This window comes from Aegilops tauschii, chromosome 5, assembly GCF_002575655.3.
Source record: "Aegilops tauschii subsp. strangulata cultivar AL8/78 chromosome 5, Aet v6.0, whole genome shotgun sequence".
Taxonomy (NCBI): domain Eukaryota; kingdom Viridiplantae; phylum Streptophyta; class Magnoliopsida; order Poales; family Poaceae; genus Aegilops; species Aegilops tauschii.
Window position 1 is genome coordinate 527,960,157 of NC_053039.3, and position 20,774 is coordinate 527,980,930.

Consider the following 20,774-nt stretch of genomic DNA (forward strand, 5'->3'; position numbering starts at 1 on the left):
ATGGATCCCGCCATCCGGGGCCGCTGCCTCGGCATCCCCAAACAACTCAACACCGACGCCAAAACACGTGCCCGCCACCCCAACCAAGCCACAAGCCTCCACCTCGACATGGACAGAGAGGGCTCGGAGCACGCGCAGGAGAGCAACCAGCCCCAAGCAGAAGGACCAAGTCCAACCCCTGCTCCGCCGGCCAGCCGCGTCACCCAAGACGTCCTGGTGGCCCAAACTGTGAGAAAATCAACGCTCATCAATTTAGAGTTTCTCAGTTTTTTTTAGCAGACGAGAGTCTCAGTTAATCCGGCCAAAAAAAGCCTTCCTCAAATACTTGACAAAAAGGAAAATAAATTACAACGAACAAACATTGAAAAGCAGATGCCACGAGAAAGAAAAGAAAAGGCCACACGAGACAGATGTTTCTCAGATGGGCCAGACTCTGTGTATCCAGCAGGCAGGAGCCCGACCTCACGGGCCAGCAGCCCAGCACGCACGAGTCAGTCCTTCTAAGCTCCCACCGAGAGGGGGCGCTGCTGCAGTGCTGCGCAGCTGCACGCCTAACATTAGTCCCACCTCGCCAGTTTGCGGTCTGGTTGATGCATTCTGACCTCTGGGCCAGAGCGTGATTAACGGCCAGGATTCCTCTGATGGGTGCAATCCACGGCTGTAGAGGATCGTTCCTGCCTTGCTCATATGCCTGTGCAGGGCGGCCCAGATGTTGTCTGACAGACTACAAATCTTTTTTTTCCCCTTCTTGCACTTGACTTTCTGGAACACGACGTCTGCTGGCACGAGCTGCAGCTTGAGCGCGCACTGCCACCTCGAACAACCCCGTCGCCTATCAGAAAATGAACTTGGATGAAGAGTAATCAAATATATACAGAGGGAACGATGTTAATATTTCTGTTTATAAACTTGGTCAAAGTTTATAAAGTTTGACTTTGACCAAAGCTAATACGCGGACTAAATAAAAACGGAGGGAGTATCAAGCAGCCTTTCCGCTTGCTGGACCACTTCAGCTGTGATGTTTGACATATTAAATAGCGTATTATCCTGAATCATACACAGTACATTCAAATCAGAGAGCCTGATTTCTCTCTCTCTCTCTCTCTGATAGGGACACCACTTTATATCTTCTTTTCCTGTTTGCATTTTGTAATTATCCTTATTGCATTTAATTCACTTGATGCTTCCATTCCAACAGAAAATATCAATCGCTTTATACAGGATCTTTTGTTGAAACTTCAGTCAAAATCATGGGCCTCTGAAACAGGCCGAGTACTATTAAACCAGACTAGACAAGACATGAATTAACTATACTGTAGGTTGGCATTTGCTTATCATTGATTTGTTTATATGGATATTATAGAGAAAAAAAACTCTTTGGGATTTTCTGTGTTGCTCTCTACTCTGTGTGCAGTCAAGAACCTAGACAAACTTGAGTGGAGCATTTTGTGGGTTAACATAAATTGGGCTGCAAAACTGCCTTCTTTTTGGCTACCTTGCTTCATCTGTCTGAATCAAGCTTAAGCTTATCGATTTCAGTCTTTTAAATTAAAATAGAGCCTTCATTACCAGATCTACTTAACCTGCACTGGACCATTCCACATGGACAATGTTTGGTGGTCAAGTAACTTGCTGATGGTTCGCTTCTTTTGGGCACAACGTGCTGTTTGTCAGTCCTGGTCGATTCATTTGGGCATTTAGTGTAGCTAAGATTTGGTTAGTTGCAAAAATATTTGAAGCTTTATAGAAGCTTTCATTTGTAGTGAATGCAGACAGTATATGCCTCCCTGGATATGGCCCTGCTTGAATTTTAATATTTGTAATGAATCATTATTTCGTTGCAACCATATGTGATTCGCAAAAAAACAAAAACTAGATTTGCAGTGAGTTTTACATCTTGGGAATGCATGGTTTTATGCTCTGGCTTCGCGCTGTTATGGCTCATGTATATTCACAGAAAGCCTAGGGGAAATTGTTGATCAACTTTGCACCTCGTTTCTAGATGAAGTGACTCAATTCTTCATTTGCTGGACACTGAGCCAGATGTGGTTGCAGATTCTGGTGCTGAAGCTGGTCACATAACTGCTACCACAATCTGTCGCCGAAATGGTCTGCCCAAACAGGTATCGGCTGTGAAGCAAAATTTGCTGATATGGTGGTTAATGAAATAGTCAGTCAGTTACATTGCTGAACATGTGGTTGGAACTGGTTCTTCTGGGTTGTTTTTCAGGTAGACTTCTGAGTTCTGACATTTGCGTTGTCTGAACTGGTCTATGCTCAACTGATTGTCGAAGGCATATAACCTGTTATTGTCAACTCTTCAGGCCAAATGTCGAGAAACGGGTTCCCATAAAAAAAGGTTCTCCAAAACAAGCGATACAAAAACAGGGAATTGCAAATTAGGCATATGCTTGATCATCCTAACATTGTTGGTCTTAAGCATTACTTCTTTTTAACCACCGAAAGGGATGAGCTTTATCACATTCTTGTCCTTGAGTTTGTTCCAGAGACAGTAAACCGGATGCTAGATTGTACAACAGAATGAATCACTCAAAGAGTGCCCCTAATTTATGTCAAACTATACACTTATTATGTCTGACATGACTTGGCAGTTACTTTTTTGAACGATGTTATGCTTTGCACAATTGTCCTCCATCTTTAATGTTCTACAAAAACTTTTTAATAATCTTTGCACTAGGCATACTTGTTACCAAAATTATCTACATGCTGTCATGTGGAGCTCGTGGTACATAATTTTCTTGGTTACCAAATACCGAGTACATTCGTATATGATATGTTCCCTGCTTAGTTGCATCACTTTTTTGTCCCCATTCCTGCTCTACTCTAAACTTATGTTCCAATAGTTGAATACTGTATTGGGACCTATCTACAAGTCTCAGGTTAGTTATTCACATTGATGGTTTCACTAACAATCTAAAATAAATTCTGAGAAATTCAAACATACAACTGATCCAGCCTGTCCGTTCTACTGTGTTTGGATATATGTTCTAGTGCTCCCTCCGATCCAAATTAATTGAAGCAGCTTTAGTAAAGTTGTACTAAGGCTGCGTTAATTAATTTGGATCGGAGGGAGTATAACTTTCTTCTTGTATGTTTAGTTAATCATAAGGTCCCATTTTCTTACTACCTCCGTCCCTAAATATATGGCATATAAATTCTGTCAAAAAGTCAATGCTTTCTAAGTTTGACCAAGTATATATACAAAAATATGACGATAAACAATACCAAATCAAAATCAACATATCCACCATTAGATACATTTTCATATAATCTACTTATTCAAATTGTGATAGTTGACATTTTCTTCTATATATTTGGTCAACTTAGAAAGAATTGACTTTTGGACTGAATTTATACGTATCATTTGGGGACAGAGGGAGTAGTACATATTCACACAGGTAAGTCCTTTTTTTCCTGAGATAAGTATTTGCACATTTTTGTGGTAGTGCAGACACGATAGACCATCTACTGTATGCTTCAGCTAATTCTTAATTCTGCTGATTTTGTTCTTACTACAGATAAAATTTAGTTAATGAGTTGTGCCATACATCTGTAATCTGTTTGGTCTTTGTAGTTGTTTAAGTCAGAAATATAAGGTCCCGGCCATGCAACAGAATTTTTCCTTCAGTTATTTTTTGATATGATTGTTATAATCATCGTCTAATCATTGTTCCTGTAATCTCATAACTTTGCGGATATGCCAAGCATTTGCTTATATACATAATTGTGTTGGCATTTTCTTATACGCAGCCTCCTTTTCCTGGGTAAAGCGGAGTTGATCAACCGGTTGTGATTATCAAGGTGATATCTTGCAGTATGACAGTTGAAACTGTTTTCTCCTGCAACCTGTATGTATTCTTTAGAATGACATGTTCAGTCACAGTGCCTTGCAGGTCTTGGGATACTCCAACAAGACAAGAGATCAAGTGCATGAGTCCAAACTACACAGAGTTCAAGTTCCCGTGAATTAAGGCTCATCCATGGCACAAGGTAATATGCATATATTATGAGTTTTTTTTAGTATGTCCAAAAATGCTGCACGGGCATGTTGTTTAATCTAGCATGAACTAATATGAGTGCTGAAAAAACAATTTAGAGTTTCTCAGAAATTCCCGCCAAGAAATTCCTCAGATATTTAACAAAAAAGGAAAATTAATTGCAGCGAACAAAAATGAAAAGCTGATGCAACCTAAAAGAAAAGAAAAGGCCACATGAGACAGATGTTTCTCAGATGGGCCGGGTTCTTTGTGTCCAGCAAGCAGCAGCCAAACCTCACGGGCCAGCACCCACGAGGGTAGCTCCTATACGGCGCTGCAGGCGCCCGTTCGCGCTCCTGGCGCCTGCAGCGCCCCGTGTTGGCCGGCCCACGAAACATGCAGACCAGCGAACGCAAAAAAACTTAACAAAAAAACGCAAGAAAAATTGCTCTCTTCCGGTTTCGCACTCACCATCTCCAGTTCAGGTACAGGTGCCACAAGCCACACGAGCTAAACGCCGTATGTGATTAGTAACAGAGGCAGATACTTAATATAAGGACGCAGCGCTATGTTATTGCACAGAACAATTCATCTAATTGAAAGAAGTTCACTAATTCGAGAAAAAAGTTCATAAATTTGAAAAAGTTCACTAATTCCAGAAAAGTTAACAAATTTAAAAAAGTTCACAAGTTTGAAAAAAGTTCATGAAAATTTTGAAAAAGTTCATGAAATATAAAATGGTTCATGAAAATTTTAAAAAGTTCATCGATTTTCGAAAAGAGCTCATACATTTGAAAAAAGTTCATCGATTTTCATGAAAGTTCATGAGTTTTGAAAAAAAGTTCACGAGTTTTAAAAAAAGTTCATTGATTTTGATAAAATTCGTCGAACTAGAAAAAAGTTCATCGAATTGGAAAATAGTTCATCGATTTTACCAAATAAAATAGCGAAAATGACAAAAGTTCGCGCATTTATCATTTATCAAAAAGTGTACGAATAAAGAAAGAAAAAAGAAAAAACCAAACGAAATCATTCGAAAAGACTGTAAGTTAATGAACTCAAAAGAAGGTAATGTGTCAAGCCTGATGGAGGTGGCTCGGTGGTTATTGCGGTGTTCTTGAAACTAGCAGGTCGGTTGTTCGAATCCTGCAAACATCACTTTTTTTTTCGGTTTATCAAAACGAGAACACAGTTAAAATGGGCCGGCCCAGCTCGCGGTAGGTGTTGTTGCGCTGCAGGCGCCCGTTAACAAAATGCACGTTAACCGGCGCCTGCAGCGCCAAATAGGATTTGCCACCCACGAGTCCTTCTAAGCTCACACAGAGGGGGCGCTGCTGCGTAGCTGCACGCCCAACATTAGTCCCACCTCGCCAGTTTAAGGGGAGCGGAACCAGCTTATAAGCTGAGACGCGGCAAAAGGTAGCACGACCTTACTTGAACAGGATCTGTTCTATAGGCTCGTACCGCTGCATCCTTTACCAATAAGGAGGCAAGCACTTCAGTCTGGTTGATGCATTCTGACCTCTGGGCCAGAGCGTGATTAACGGCCAGGATTTCCCTGAATGGGCAATCCGACGGTTGTAGAGGATCGTTCCTGCTTGGCTCATGCCTGTGCAGGGTGGCCCAGAGGTTGTCTGACAGACTAAAAATCATTTTTGCCCTCTTTTTCCGGAACACACCCTCTCGTTCTGTGCATTGTCTGGCTGTCTTCGGTTTCATTTTTGGACACTTTTAACCACGTAATCCATTTGCAAAACACACATCTGAAAAATATCTGTGATATACTCATGATGTAACGGTGGCAACTACAGCCGAACAAATCAATGGTTCTTTTTTTTAGGGGACAAATCAATGGTTCTGTCAGACTGCAGTTGTCTCTGTAATCTGTATCTGCCAGAGCGACCTTGCACTTGGCTTTATGGAACACGACGTACGCCGCGGCGCGAGCTGCAGCTTGAGTACACATCTGGTCTGGAACTTGCACTTGGTGTAATGCGCCTGGTAGATGACCTCGCCCGACAGCACCACCTCCACCTCGAACAACCCGTCGCTTCTCCTTCCTGAACTCGGCCACGTTGGCGTCGCCTATCAGATAATGAACACGGATGGACCTGAAGAGTAATCAAATATATACAGAGGAATAATAACTGAAGACTGTGGGATGTGAGACAAAGATAACTGGCAAGTTTTTTCCTTTTCGGTCTTGCCATCTTCATAAACAATGTGTTTGAATTGTCTGGCAAGTTCCAGTGATATTCCAGTCTGTTTTTGTCATCTGTTCGCCTCCCCTGTGTTTGTGCCTTAAGTGAGATCGGTTCCAATGCTCCAAGTAGTTGGAACTATGGCAATGCTCTAAAAAAGAATGTTGTCATGATGTACGGTATACTGAAAGTTCAGATTTATATTTCTTGTTCATGCTACAGTATTGTTTAATGTTTGTTCTCCCCCTTTGTTCCCTCGTGATCAGTAACAAATATTTATCATAATGTAACTTTGATCCATGTACAAAAGTGGAGGTTTTATGGAATCAAGACACATGGAATGCTTGAGCATCAAGTCTGTTACATTGATGACAGTTCTTTCTGTGCTTATATGTAGATATCTGAATATGCCCATCTTTTGCAGGAGACAGATCATCTTACTGAGGGTCATGGACTTCAGATGCTACAACTTTCTGAAGATTACCATATTCTGTGCAATTTGGTTGGTAATGTCTTACATTTGTTTAAAGCGGGAGTACCATTTTATGGATCTCCAAAAATGATCATCTTGTGACTTTCCTTTCTGTGGTTTCTTGGTGCTCTCTTGCAGTACTTTCCTTATTTCTTTTAGTCATCCGCATTGTGTGGCTAGCCAGTAAGGTGGTTGCAGCTCTACTTTTTTTTTCTAAGTCAGGAGGTTGCATTGACATCGGCTATGATGATAGAAGGAATTAAGCAGCCTTTCCACTTGCTGGACCACTTCAGCTCTGATGTTTGACATATTAAATAACATATTATCCCCGGTTACTTTATATATTCGCGGAGCCTGATTTTCTCACCTCTCCGATAAGGATGCTACTTTATATATTCTTTTCCTGTTTGCATTTTGTAGTTATCTTGATTGCATTTAATTCGTTTGATGCTTCCATTCCAACAGAAGGTTTCAGGGTCATCAATCACGTTATACTTTTTTTTTGAAACCGCAGTCAAATCACAGGCCTCTGAAGCAGGCCAAGTACTATTAAACCAGGCTGCATATGAGTTAATTATGCTGTAGGTTGGCATTTGCTTATCATCGATTTGTTTCGTACTTTAAAAAAAAAGGAGGATGTACCTCCGGCCTCTGCATCTGGACGATGCATGCAGCCATATTATTAATTATTCACAAAGACCATACAAGTTGATACATCAATAAGCCTGAAGTTGCCATCTTGGCAACGCTGTTGCTACTCCTATCCCCTCGATGAAGGTGTGCCGAATGTCCGGGCCTAATACCAAACAGACATCGCACCAAAGCCTAACATCTAAAGCCGGGTGTCCCATCCAAGCCACTACCTGGATTGGGTCCCACCCCGGTCTGGCACACTCCCAGTGAGCACCGCACGCTGCAAGGGCCGTCACCTCCATCATCCCTCGGTCCATCCTCAGAGCAAAAATGATGTACCGAACTTGCCAGGCCTGTCTGCCATCAACGCCACCATGACGCCAGACAGCTTCCTCCTCCTGCACACGTCCATCCAGACACATCCGTCGTCGAGAATCAGCTACACCATGTCGCCAATACTCGTCGTCGTCGACACGGTAGATCCAACGCCGCTCCACCTGCCGACCTCCACACCGTCGCCGCTGCAGGAACTGCCATGTAGAGCCCACCACCCACAGTACCTCTCCCCCGAACACCCAAGCCTCCCAAGACGGCGCCTCCATGGAGGACACGACGCTAAGGGCGCCGCCGCCGCCCAATCCAAGACGGATTTTGGACTTTCGTCCGGGAGTGGGTCAGAGGTGGATAGGAGGGGACCTCGGCTTCGCCTCCAAGGAGGGTAACGACGCCAAAGCCGTCGCTGATGCCGGGTCGAGCTAGCCCACCAAAGTTTCCTCCGGTCCCCAACCTGTACCACCAACCTCTGTTTGCTCTGGATCTGGCCACAAACCGAGAAACGAAACCATCCGGAAAGAAAGCACCATGGGGCGACTCTAGTGCAGATCCGTCCAAGCTCAAGATCCAGAGAATCCAACTTGGGCAACGACGAGTACCACCACCCCGCACTGGCCGCCGGCGTCCAAGCGAAAGATCTGACCCGAACGCGACGGCTCACGCGGCCACCAGCTCCTAGCGCTCCCGCAGCCGCCAATCCGCGCTGCAAACGTGGACTCCAGCCATCGGCGCGTCGTGCACGCCGCCGCCAGGATCCGCCCGCAGCGCCGCCGAACCCCACGGTAGTCCGGCGCCACTTCACGCACAGGCCGTCCCGTGCCAGCCAGATCGCGCGTAGGGGAGAAATACCCCGCCGCCGCCCTTGCCGGCCAGGCTTTGCCCGGCGGCCCTACTGGTGGCGGCGAGGGTGAGGGAGGCAGGGGAGAGACGCCCGACGGCGGCGGCGGCGGCTAGGGTTTCCCCCTGGCCGCCCATGGGGGCGGACGAGGGGGTTACGATTTGTTTCGTATGAATATTGTAAAGAAAAAAAATACTCTTTGGGGTTCGCTGTTATACTCTGTACCCTGTGTGCAGCCAAACCTAGAGAGACTTTTTTTTTAGAACCAAACCTAGACAGACTTGAGTGGAGCATTGTGTCTGTTAACAGCTGCAAAGCTGCCTTCTTTGACAGACTTGAGTGGAGCATTGTGTCTGTTAACATAAATTGGGCTGCAAAGCTGCCTTCTTTTTCGCTCCCTTATTTCATCTGTCTGAATCAAGGTTAAGCTTATCGATTGAGTCTTTTAAAATGAAATAGAGCCATCATAACCAGATTTATTTAACCTGCACTGGGACCATTTCATATGGATAGTTCTTGGTGGTTAAATGACCCCCTGATGGCTCGCTTCTTTTGCACACAATGTGCTGTTTGCTAGTCCCTGTCGATTCATTTGGGGATGTATTGTAGCTACAATATGGTTAGTTGCAAGTATATTTGAAGCTTTATAAAAGCTTGCATGTGTAGTGAATGCAGACAGTATATGGCCTCCCTGGATATGGTTCTGCTTGATTGTGTGTGTGTGTAATGAATCATTATTTCGTTGCACAAGATGTGATTGTTATAAGTCGTCGTCTAATTATTGTTCCTGTAATCTCGTAACTTTGCAGATATGCCGAGCATTTGCTTAGGTACATAATTGTGTTGGCAAGGTGAAATGGAGTTGATCAGCCAGTCGAGATTATCAAGGTGAAATCTTGCACTCCGGTACTATGACATTTGGAACTGTTTTCTCCTGCGAACTGCATTCTTTTGAATGGCATGTTCAGTCACAGTGCCTTGCAGGTCTTGGGGTGCTCCAACAAGGGAAGAGATCAAGTGCATGAATCCAAACTACACGGAGTTCAAGTTCCCGTAATTTAAGGCGCGTGGCACAAGGTAATGTGCCATGCACAATTTCTGTTCTAGTAGTTGGCGCATACTTTCGGAACAGAGAGAGCTTTAACACTGACAAGTGTGCTGATAAACTGCGAGAAATTAAGGCTCGTCAAACAATTTAGAGTTTCTCAGATATCCCCGCCAAGAAAAGCATTCCTTTTCTTTAGGGGAAGAAAAGCATTCCTCAGATGGATGTTTCTCAGATGGGCCGGGCTTGTGTATTAGGCAGGCAGCAGCCCAACCTCAAGGGCCAGCACAGCGCACCCGCGAGACCTTCTAAAAGCTCCCAGGGGGTGCTGTTGCGCAGCTGCACGCCCAACATTAGTCCCACCTCGCCAGTTTAAGGGGAGCGGAACCAGCTTATAAGCCGAGACGCGGCAGAAGGTAGCACGACCTTACTTGAACAGGATCTGTTCTATAGGCTCGTACCGCTGCATCCTTTACCAATAAGGAGGCAAGCACTTCAGTCTGGTTGATGCTTTCTGACCTCTGGGCCAGAGCGTGATTAACGGCCAGGATTTCCCTGATGGGGCAATCCGACGGTTGTAGAGGATCGTTCCTGCTTGGCTCATGCCTGTGCAGGGTGGCCCAGAGGTTGTCTGACAGACTACAAAATCATTTTTGCCTTGTGCTCGTTTTCATTTTTGACAGACTACATCCAGTCTCCTATACATTGTCTGCGTTTCCATTTTTAGACAGTTTTAACCACATACTCTATTTGCAATCCCACATCTAAAATTATCTATGACATGGGTATATAGCTCATAATATAACAGCGGCAGAACATCTGAAGAACTAATGGCTGGATGACAAGAATGACAAGTGAAATGAGACACTGATAACTAAAACACAAGAATGAGAAGTGACCAGAAAATTAATAATTTGGGATCAATGAAGAACGAGAAGGCTGAGGAAAAAGAAGACCAGAAGATGATCTGCCTTATTATACACACAAAGCCTAGGAAAAATTGTTGATCAAGTTTGTACCTTGTTTCTAGATGAAGTGACTCAATTCTTCATTTGCTGGACACTGAGCCAGATAAGGTTGCAGATTCTGGTGCTGAAGTTGGTCACATAATTGCAACCACAATCCTTGGCCGAAATGGTCTGCCTAAACAGGTAAACGCAAAGCTACATTAATCTCTACAATCCACATTGTGGCTGTGAAGCAAAATTTGCTGATATGGCGGTTAATGAAATAGTCTGTCAGGGAAACTTCTGATGATAACTTCTGTCAGGGAAACTTCTTTTGGGGTTGTATTTCAGGGAACTGGTTCTTTTGGGGTTGTATTTCAGGGAAACTTCTGGCCTTTGTGTTTTCTAAACTGGCCTCTATGGTCAACTGATTGTCGAAGGCATATAACCTGTTATTGTCAACTCTTCCGGCCAAACGTCGAGAAACAGGAGAAGTTGTTGCCATAGAAAAGATTCTTCAAGATAACTGGTACAAAAACAGGGAATTGTAAATTATGCATATGCTTGACCATCCTGACATTGTCGGTCTTAAGCATTACCTATTTTTAACCACTAAAGTGGATGGGTTTTATCTTAATCTTGTCCTTGAGTTCGTTCCAGAGCCAGTAAACCGGATGGAAAGATAGTACAACAGAATGAATCAAAGAGTGCCCCTCATTTATGACTCGGCAGTTCTTTTACTGAACGATGTTATGCTTTACTGTTACACAATTGTCCTCCATCTCCACTTTTTTACAAAAAACTATTTAGTGTTAATATTTGCACTAGGAATACATGTTACCAAAATTACTACATGCTGTCATGTGGAGCTCATGCTACAGAATTTTCTTGGTTGCTAAATACATCAGTATGTGATATGTTCCCTATTTAGTTGCAGCACTTTTTTGTCCTCAGCCCTGCTCTAAACTTATGTTCCAATAGTTGAGTACTGTATTGGGACCTTTCTACAAGTTTCAGATTAGAGGCTTCACTAACAATCTAAAATGAATTCTGAGACATTCAAGCATACAGCTGAGCCAGTCTGTCAGTTCTACTGTCTTTGGATTTATTTTTTAGTACAACTTTCTTCTTGTATGTTTAGTTAACTGTAAGGTGCTATTTTCTTAGTATATATTATTATCACAAAGGCGATGAGATGCTATCATTTTTTTCCGAGATAAGTATTTGCACATTTTTGTGATAGTATGAAGCTTTATCTCTAGGGACTGCGATAGTATTACGGATGAATTGCACATTAGTGCATCCTTATTATTATATGCTTTAACTAATGCGTAATTCTGCTGATTTTGTTCTTGCTACAGATAAAATTTTAGTTAGGGAGTTCTCCATACATCTGTAATCTGTCTGCTCTTTATAGTTGTTGTTATGACCGGCGTCACTTATAGCCGGAGAAGGCCCAATGGGCGCGTCTAGTTAGGGGCTTAGCCCAACTTATCTTATTTTTATTAGCAGCAAGGATTATATAAACAGTTGTAAGGCCACCTTTTGGAATTAAGCAATAAGTCGTAACTATTGCCCGGCTCCCCTTAGGAGCCGGAACCCTAAACCCTAGCCGCCTCTCTCACCGCCGCCGCCTCCTCCTCACGCGATCACGGCGCCGTCGCGCCGCCGGCCGCGCCCAAGCCCTCGTCATCCGTCCTTCCACCCCTACAACCTACGGTCTAGGCCTGGTAGGACCCTAGCTCCTATCAATCTGGTATCAGGTAGCTCTGGTTCGATCATGTCCATGCCGCAGCCCACCCCGTGTCTCCCGCTGCCGACCACCTCGTCGCCCCCGATGACCACCACGGCCGGCGCCCTGCCCCTGCCAGCGCCGGTCTCCTCCGTCGCGCCCGCCCCCACTGTCCTCACCCCGAAGGAGGTGTCCGGGGCACTTCGGGATCTCGCCCAGGCGGTTCAGGGCATCCGGTTGTACCTGGCCGGGCCCTACGGGCCGCAACCGGGCCGTCGTCACTGCCGTGGCAGCCGCCGCCCCCTAGCGGCCTCCGCCGCGTCCGTCGGGCAGCTGTAGCTGCCGCCGCCACCACCTGCCAGCTCCGGGCCGGCCCTTACCGCGGCGGGGCACCGATCCACCAAGTCAGGTTTCCCCTCGCCGTCACCGTTACCGGCCTGGGTGGCCGGGACTTCGCAGCCGGTCTACACGACGGTTTCGGGGCCGCCGCACGTCCAGCCGCCGCCGGCGCCACCCCTGCAGTACGGCGGGCCCTCCAGCTTCGCCGGCCCTTACGCTGGCCTCGACGGTCCTCCGTTCCATGGGGGAGGGGGGGGGGGGCTCTGATGACCCACAAGTATAGGGGATCAATTGTAGCTTTTTTCGATAAGTAAGAGTGTCGAACCCAACGAGGAGCAGAAGGAAATGACAAGTAGTTTTCAGTAAGGTAACGTCTGCAAGTGCTAAAATTGTAAGTAGCGGAGTAGTTTGATAGCAAGATAATTTGTAACGAGCAAGTAACGGTAGTAATAACAAAAGTGCAGCAAGGTAGCCCAATCCTTTTGAGGCAAATGACAGGCCAAAACGGTCTCTTATGATAAGCAAAGCGTTCTTGAGGGTACACGGGAATTTTTCATCTAGTCACTTTCATCATGTTGGTTGGGTTTGTGTTCGCTACTTTGATGATTTGATATGTGGGTGGACCGGTGCTTAGGTGTTGTTCTTACTTGAACAAACCTCCTACCTATGATTAACCCTCCCGCAAGCATACGCAACTACGAGAAAAGTATTAAGAATAAATTCTAACCATAGCATTAAACTTTTGGATCCAATCGGTCCATTACGAAATAACGCATAAACTGGGGTTTAAGCTTCTGCCACTCTCGCAACCCATCATCTAATTGTTACTCCACAATGCATTAAATAGCATAATGGATCTGAACATATAATCTTCCACCAAATAAACCATATAGTAATCAACTACAAGATGTAATCAACACTACTAGTCACCCACAAGCACCAATCTATAGTTTCGGTAACAAGATTGAACACAAGAGATGAACTAGGGTTTGAGAGGAGATGGTGCTGTTGAAGATGTTGATGAAGATTGCCCTCCCCAAGATGCGAGAGCTGTTGGTGATGATGATGACGATGATTTCCCCCTCTGGGAGGGAAGTTCCTCCGGCGGAATCGCTCCGCCGGAGGGCAAAAGTGCTCATGCCCAAGTTCCGCCTCGAGACGGCGGCGCTCCGTCGCGAAAGTCCCCTCCTTATTTTTTCTAGGTCAAAATCACTTATATACCCGAAGATGGGCACCGGAGGTGGGCCGAGGGGGCCACAACCCACCAGGGCGCGCCTGGGGGGCCTGACGCGCCCAGGTGGGTTGTGCCCACCTGGTGGCCCTCCTCTGGTGTTTATTGGCTCCAGTATTTCTTAAATATTCCATAAAAAAATCTCCGTGAAGTTTCAGCTCATTTGGAGTTGTGCAGAATAGGTGGCCTGGCGTAGCTTTTCCAGGTCTAGATTTCTGATAACCCACAAGTATAGGGGATCACAACCGTTTTCGAGGGTAGAGTATTCAACCCAAATTTATTGATTCGACACAAGGGGAGCCAAATAATATTCTCAAGTATTAGTAGTTGAGTTGTCAATTCAGCCACACCTGGATAACTTAATATCTGCAGCAAAGTATTTAGTAGCAAAGTAGTATGGAAGTAACGGTAACGGTGGCAAAAGTAATAGTAGCAGTTTTGTAGTAAATGTAACAGTGGCAATGGTGAAGTAACTAAGCAAAGAACAATATGTGAAAAGCTCGTAGGCATTGGATCGATGATGGATAATTATGTCGGATGCGATTCCTCATGCAATAGTTATAACATAGGGTGACACAGAACTAGCTCTAATTCATCAATGTAATGTAGGCATGTATTCCGAATATAGTCATACATGCTTATGGAAAAGAACTTGCATGGCATCTTTTGTCCTACCCTCCCGTGGCAGCGGGGTCCTATTGGAAACTAAGGGATATTAAGGCCTCCTTTTAATAGAGTACCGGACCAAAGCATTAACACTTAGTGAATACATGAACTCCTAAAACTACGATCATCACCGGTAGTGGTCCCGATTATTGTCACTTCGGGGTTAACGGATCATAACACATAATAGGTGACTATAGACTTGCAAGATAGGATCAAGAACTCACATATATTCATGAAAACATAATAGGTTCAGATCTGAAATCATGGCACTCGGGCCCTAGTGACAAGCATTAAGCATAGCAAAGTCATAGCAACATCAATCTCAGAACATAGTGGATACTAGGGATCAAACCCTAACAAAACTAACTCGATTACATGATAAATCTCATCCAACCCATCACCGTCCAGCAAGCCTATGACGGAATTACTCACGCACAGCGGTGAGCATCATGAAATTGGTGATGGAGCAAGGTTGATGATGACGACGGCGATGTATTCCCCTCTCTGGAGCCCCGAACGGACTCCAGATTAGCCCTCCCGAGAGAGATTAGGGCTTGGCGGCGGCTCCATATCGTAAAACGCGATAAATCCTTCTCTCTGATTTTTTTTCTCCCCAAACGTGAATATATAGAGTTGGAGTTGAGGTCGGTGGAGCACCAGGGGGCCCACAAGGCAGGGGGCGCGCCCAGGGGGGTAGGCGTGCCCCCACCCTCGTGGATAGGGTGTGGGCCCCCTGGCCTTGATTCTTTCGCCAATATTTTTTATTAATTCCAAAAATATTCGCTGTGAAGTTTCAGGTCATTCCGAGAACTTTTATTTCTGCACAAAAATAACACCATGGCAATTCTGCTGAAAACATCGTCAGTCCGGGTTAGTTCCATTCAAATCATGCAAGTTAGATTCCAAAATAAGGGCAAAAGTGTTTGGAAAAGTAGATACGATGGAGACGTATCAATTTCCAGCTGCCGGAATTCTCCCTCTTGGTGTGTTCCTTGCAAATTATGAGAGAAAATGCATTAGAATTACTCCAAAAAGCATTATTATGGATAAAAAAATTATAAATAACAGTAAGAAAACATGATGCAAAATGGACGTATCAGGCTCCATGGCCACCGACCTGGCGCCACCCCCCTCGCTGCTTCGTGCCGACGAGGCGTACCCCCACGGCGGCCATAACCACATGCTGCCGCGCTTCGCCAAGCTCGACTTTGCCACCTACGACGACACCGAGGACCCCGTGAACTGGCTTAATCAATGTGACCAGTTTTTCAGGGGCAACAAACGCTCGCGTCGGACCACACCTGGCTCGCTTCGTATCAGCTCCGAGGCACCGGACAGACTTGGTATTACGTTCTCGAGCAGGACAAGGGCGGCATGCCCCCATGGGAGCGCTTTCGCGAGCTCGGCCTCTTACGCTTCGGGCCGCTGATACGTGGGAGCCGGCTGGTGGATCTTGGCCTCCTACCCTTCACCTCCACGGTGCAGGACTTCACCGACCGCTTCCAGGCCCTAGCGTGCCACGCGCCCGGCGTGACAGCTCGCCAGCGGGCCGAGCTCTTCATGGGCGGTCTGCCAGATCATATCCGCGTGGACGTGGAGCTGCGGGGACCTCAGGACCTCCATGGCCACCGACCCGGCGCCGCCCCCCTCGCTGCTCCGCGCCGACGAGGCGTACCCCCACGGCGGCCATAACCACACGCCGCCGCGCTTCGCCAAGCTCGACTTCGCCACCTACGATGGCACCGAGGACCCCCTGAACTGGCTTAATCAATGTGACCAGTTTTTCAGGGGGCAATGCACGCTCGCGTCGGACCGCACCTGGCTTGCTTCGTATCAGCTCTGAGGCACTGGACAGACTTGGTATTACGTTCTCGAGCAGGACGAGGGCAGCATGCCCCCATGGGAGCGTCTTCGCGAGCTCTGATAACCCACAAGTATAGGGGATCAATTGTAGCCTCTTTCGATAAGTAAGAGTGTCGAACCCAACGAGGAACTAAAGGTAGAACAAATATTCCCTCAAGTTCTATCGACCACCGATACAACTCTACGCACGCTTGACGTTCGCTTTACCTAGAACAAGTATGAAACTAGAAGTACTTTGTAGGTGTGATAGGATAGGTTTGCAAGATAATAAAGAGCACGTAAATAAAATCTAGGGGCTGTTTAGATAAAGACATGACTAAGTTAGTTTTAGTAGAGAGCTTTTGTCAACAAGAAAGTTATTTGTCCCTAGGCAATCGATAACAAGTACCGGTAATCATTCTTGCAACTTTATATGAGGGAGAGGCATGAGCTAACATACTTTCTCTACTTGGATCATATGCACTTATGATTGGAACTCTAGCAAGCATCCGCAACTACTAAAGATTCATTAAGGTCGTGAAACCCAACCATAGCATTAAGTATCAAGTCCTCTTTACTCCCATACGTCATACCCCACCTACTCGGGTTTAAGTTTCTGTCACTCTCGCAACCCACCATAAGCGAACCATGAACATATTCCAACACCCTACAGCGGGGCCCCCTCACGTTTGCGTGAGAACGGAGGGCGTAGGACAGCACCATAAATAAATTATACAACCATACCAACCAAGATCACGATTAACCCACAGGACAAAACGGATCTTCTCAAACATCATAGGATAACCATAGATCATTGGGAAATAATATATGGAGTTGAGCACCATGTTTAAGTAGAGATTACAACAGGGGTAAGAGGTGTTACACCGCTGCATAGAGGGGGAGAAAGTTGGTGTTGACGGTAGCAAGATTGTTAATGTAGATCACCGTCCCGATCATTGCCCCCGGTGGCACTCCGGTGCCACCGGAAGCGAGGGGGAGAGAGCCCCCCCCTCCTTCTTCTTCCCTGGCCTCCCCCCTAGATGGGAGGAGGGATCCCCCTCTGGTCCATGGCCTCCATGTCCGCGGAGGGGCGGGAGCCCCTCCGAGATTGGATCTCCCTCTCTGTTCCCTTCTGTTTCGTGTTCCCCAGATTTGGTCCTTCACCGTTTCTTAAATTCGCGGAGATCTATAACTCCGATTGCGTTGAAATTTTTACACAATTTTTTCCATAAATTATCTTTCTTGCGCCAGAAGAATGGCCCCAACCAACCTTCGAGGAGGGCACAAGATACCTGGGCGCGCCAGGGGGTGCCTGGTGCGCTCTGGTTGGTTGTGGGTGTTGGGGAACGTAGTATTTCAAACATTTTCCTACGATCACGCAAGATCTATCTAGGAGAAGCATAGCAACAAGTTAGACGTCCTCTATTTTGTTGTTGCAAGTTTTACGTGGCTACTACGGGCTTCTAGCAAGAATCGTTCTTACCTACGCATCAAAACCACAATGATTTTTCGTCAAGTGTGTTGTTTTAACCTTCAACAAGGACCGGGCGTAGTCAAACTCGATTCAACTAAAGCTGGAGAAACAGACATCCACTAGCCACCTGTGTGCACACGTCGGTAGAACCAGTCTCATGAACGCGGTCATGTAATGTCGGTCTGGGCCGCTTCATCCAACAATACTGCCGAATCAAAGTAAGACATGTTGGTAAGCAGTATGACTATTATCGCCCACAACTCATTGTGTTCTACTCATGCATATAACATCTACGCATAGACCTGGCTCGGATGCCACTGTTGGGGAACGTAGTATTTCAAAAAAAATCCTACGATCACGCAAGATCTATCTAGGAGAAGCATAGCAACGAGCGGGGAGAGTGTGTCCATGTACCCTAGTAGACCGAAAGTGGAAGCGTTTAGTAACGCGGTTGATGTAGTCGAACGTCTTCGCGATCCAACCGATCGAAGTACCGAACGCACGGCATCTCCGTGATCTGAAGGAAATATGCCCTAGAGGCAATAATAAAGTTGTTATTTATATTTCCTTATATCATGATAAATGTTTATTATTCATGCTAGAATTGTATTAACCGGAAACTTAGTACATGTGTGAATACATAGACAAAACAAAATGTCCCTAGTATGCCTCTACTTGACTAGCTCGTTAATCAAAGATGGTTAAGTTTCCTAACCATAGACATATGTTGTCATTTGATGAACGGGATCACATCATTGGGAGAATGATGTGATGGATAAGACCCATCCGTTAGCTTAGCATGTTGATCGTTCAGTTTTATTGCTATTGCTTTCTTCATGACTTATACATGTTCCTCTGACTATGAGATTATGCAACTCCCGAATACCGGAGGAACACCTTGTGTGCTATCAAACGTCACAACATAACTGTGTGATTATAAAGATGCTCTACAGGTGTCCTCGATGGTGTTTGTTGAGTTGGCATAGATCGAGATTAGGATTTGTCACTCCGATTGTCGGAGAGGTATCTGTGGGCCCTCTCGGTAATGCACATCACTATAAGCCTTCCAAGCAATGTGACTAATGAGTTAGTTGTGGGATGATGCATTACGGAACGGGTAAAGAGACTTGCCAATAACGAGATTGAACTAGGTATGATGATACCAACGATCGAATCTCGGGCAAGTAACATACCGACGACAAAGGGAACAACGTATGTTGTTGTGTGGTTTGACCGATAAAGATCTTCGTAGAATATGTAGGAGCCAATATGAGCATCATGGTTCCGCTATTGGTTATTGACCGGAGATGTGTCTCAGCCATGTCTACATAGTTCTCGAACCCGTAGGGCCCGCACGCTTAACGTTTGATGACGATTGGTATTATGAGTTTATGTGATTTGATGTACCGAAGGTTGTTCGGAGTCCCGGATGAGATCACGGACATGACTAGGAGTCTCGAAATGGTCGAGGCATAAAGATTCATATATTGGAAGGTTACATTCGGACACTGGAATGGTTCGGGTCGTATCGGATAAGTTACGGAGTACTGGGGGTTACCGGACCCCCCCCCCCCCCCGGGAAGCTATTGGGCCTCATGGGCCTTAGTGGAGATGAGAGAGGGCTGGCTGGGAGGTGGTGCACGCCCCCCTTGCCCCAATCCGAATTGGACAAGGGGAGGGGGCGGCGCCCCCCTCCTTCCTTCTCTCCTCCTCCTCCTTCCCCTCTTCTCTTACTTGGACTAGGAAAGGGGGAAACCTACTCCTACTAGGAGTAGGATTCCTCCCCCCTTGGCGCGCCCCTTGTGGCCGGCCGGCCTCCTCCTCCCCTCCTTTATATACGGGGGAGGGGGCACCCCATAGACACACAAGTTGATCTTTAGACGTGTGCGGTGCCCCCCTCCACAGTTTTCCACCTCGGTCATATTGTCGTAGTGCTTAGGCGAAGCCCTGCGTCGGTAACTTCATCATCACCATCACCGCGCTATCGTCCTGATGAAACTCTCCATCGGCCTCAGCTGGATCAAGAGTACGAGGGACGTCACCTAGCTGAACGTGTGCAGATCACGGAGGTGCCGTGCGTTCGGTACTTGATCGGTTGGATCGCGAAGACGTTCGACTACATCAACCGCGTTACTAAATGCTTCCGCTTTCGGTCTACGAGGGTACGTGGACACACTCTCCCCACTCATTGCTATACCTCTCCTAGATAGATCTTGTGTGATCGTAGGAAAATTTTGAAATACTATGTTCTCCAACAGTGGCATCCGAGCCAGGTCTATGCGTAGATGTTATATGCACGAGTAGGACACAAAGAGTTGTTGGCGATAATTGTCATACCGCTTACCAGCATGTCATACTTTGATTCGGCGGTATTGTTCGATGAAGCGGCCCAGACCGACATTACATGACCGTGTTCATGAGACTGGTTCTACCGACGTGCTTCGCACACAGGTGGCTAGCGGGTGTCGGTTTCTCCAGCTTTAGTTGAATCGAGTTTGACTAAGCCCGGTCCTTGTTGAAGGTTAAAACATCACACTTGATGAAAAATCATTGTGGTTTTGATGCGTAGGTAAGAACGGTTCTTGCTAGAAGCCCGTAGCAGCCACGTAAAACTTGCAACAACAAAGTAGAGGACGTCTAACTTGTTTTTGCAGGGCATGTTGTGATGTGATATGGTCAAGACGTGATGAGATATAAATTGTTGTATGAGATGATCATGTTTTGTTAAAGTTATCGGCAACTGGCAGGAGCCTTATGGTTGTCTCTTTATTGCCTAAGATGCAAGCGCCATATAATTGCTTTACTTTATCTCTATGCAATAGCAATAGTTGCAAAAGAAATAGTTGGCAAGACGACCATGTGACACATGTTGATAAAGATCAAGATGATGGAGATCATGGTGTCATGCTGGTGACGATGGAGATCATGACGGTACTTTGGAGATGGAGATCAAAGGCACAAGATGATGATGGCCATATCATGTCACAAATTTTGATTGCATGTGATGTTTATCTTTTATGCAT

At 45.9% G+C, this 20,774-nt stretch overlaps 2 non-coding genes and 1 pseudogene across 2 annotated transcripts; all 3 read left to right on the forward strand.

Moving 5' to 3' along the window:
• The window catches only part of LOC109741459 (shaggy-related protein kinase delta-like), a 70,452-nt pseudogene continuing 49,678 nt past the window's right edge, over window positions 1–20,774 (forward strand).
• On the forward strand, window positions 5,423–5,642 carry LOC120965772 (small nucleolar RNA U3). The gene has a single exon (XR_005758795.1). It is a non-coding gene; the product is annotated as a small nucleolar RNA U3 (small nucleolar RNA).
• LOC120965771 (small nucleolar RNA U3) lies at window positions 9,942–10,161 on the forward strand. Its single transcript, XR_005758794.1, has one exon. It is a non-coding gene; the product is annotated as a small nucleolar RNA U3 (small nucleolar RNA).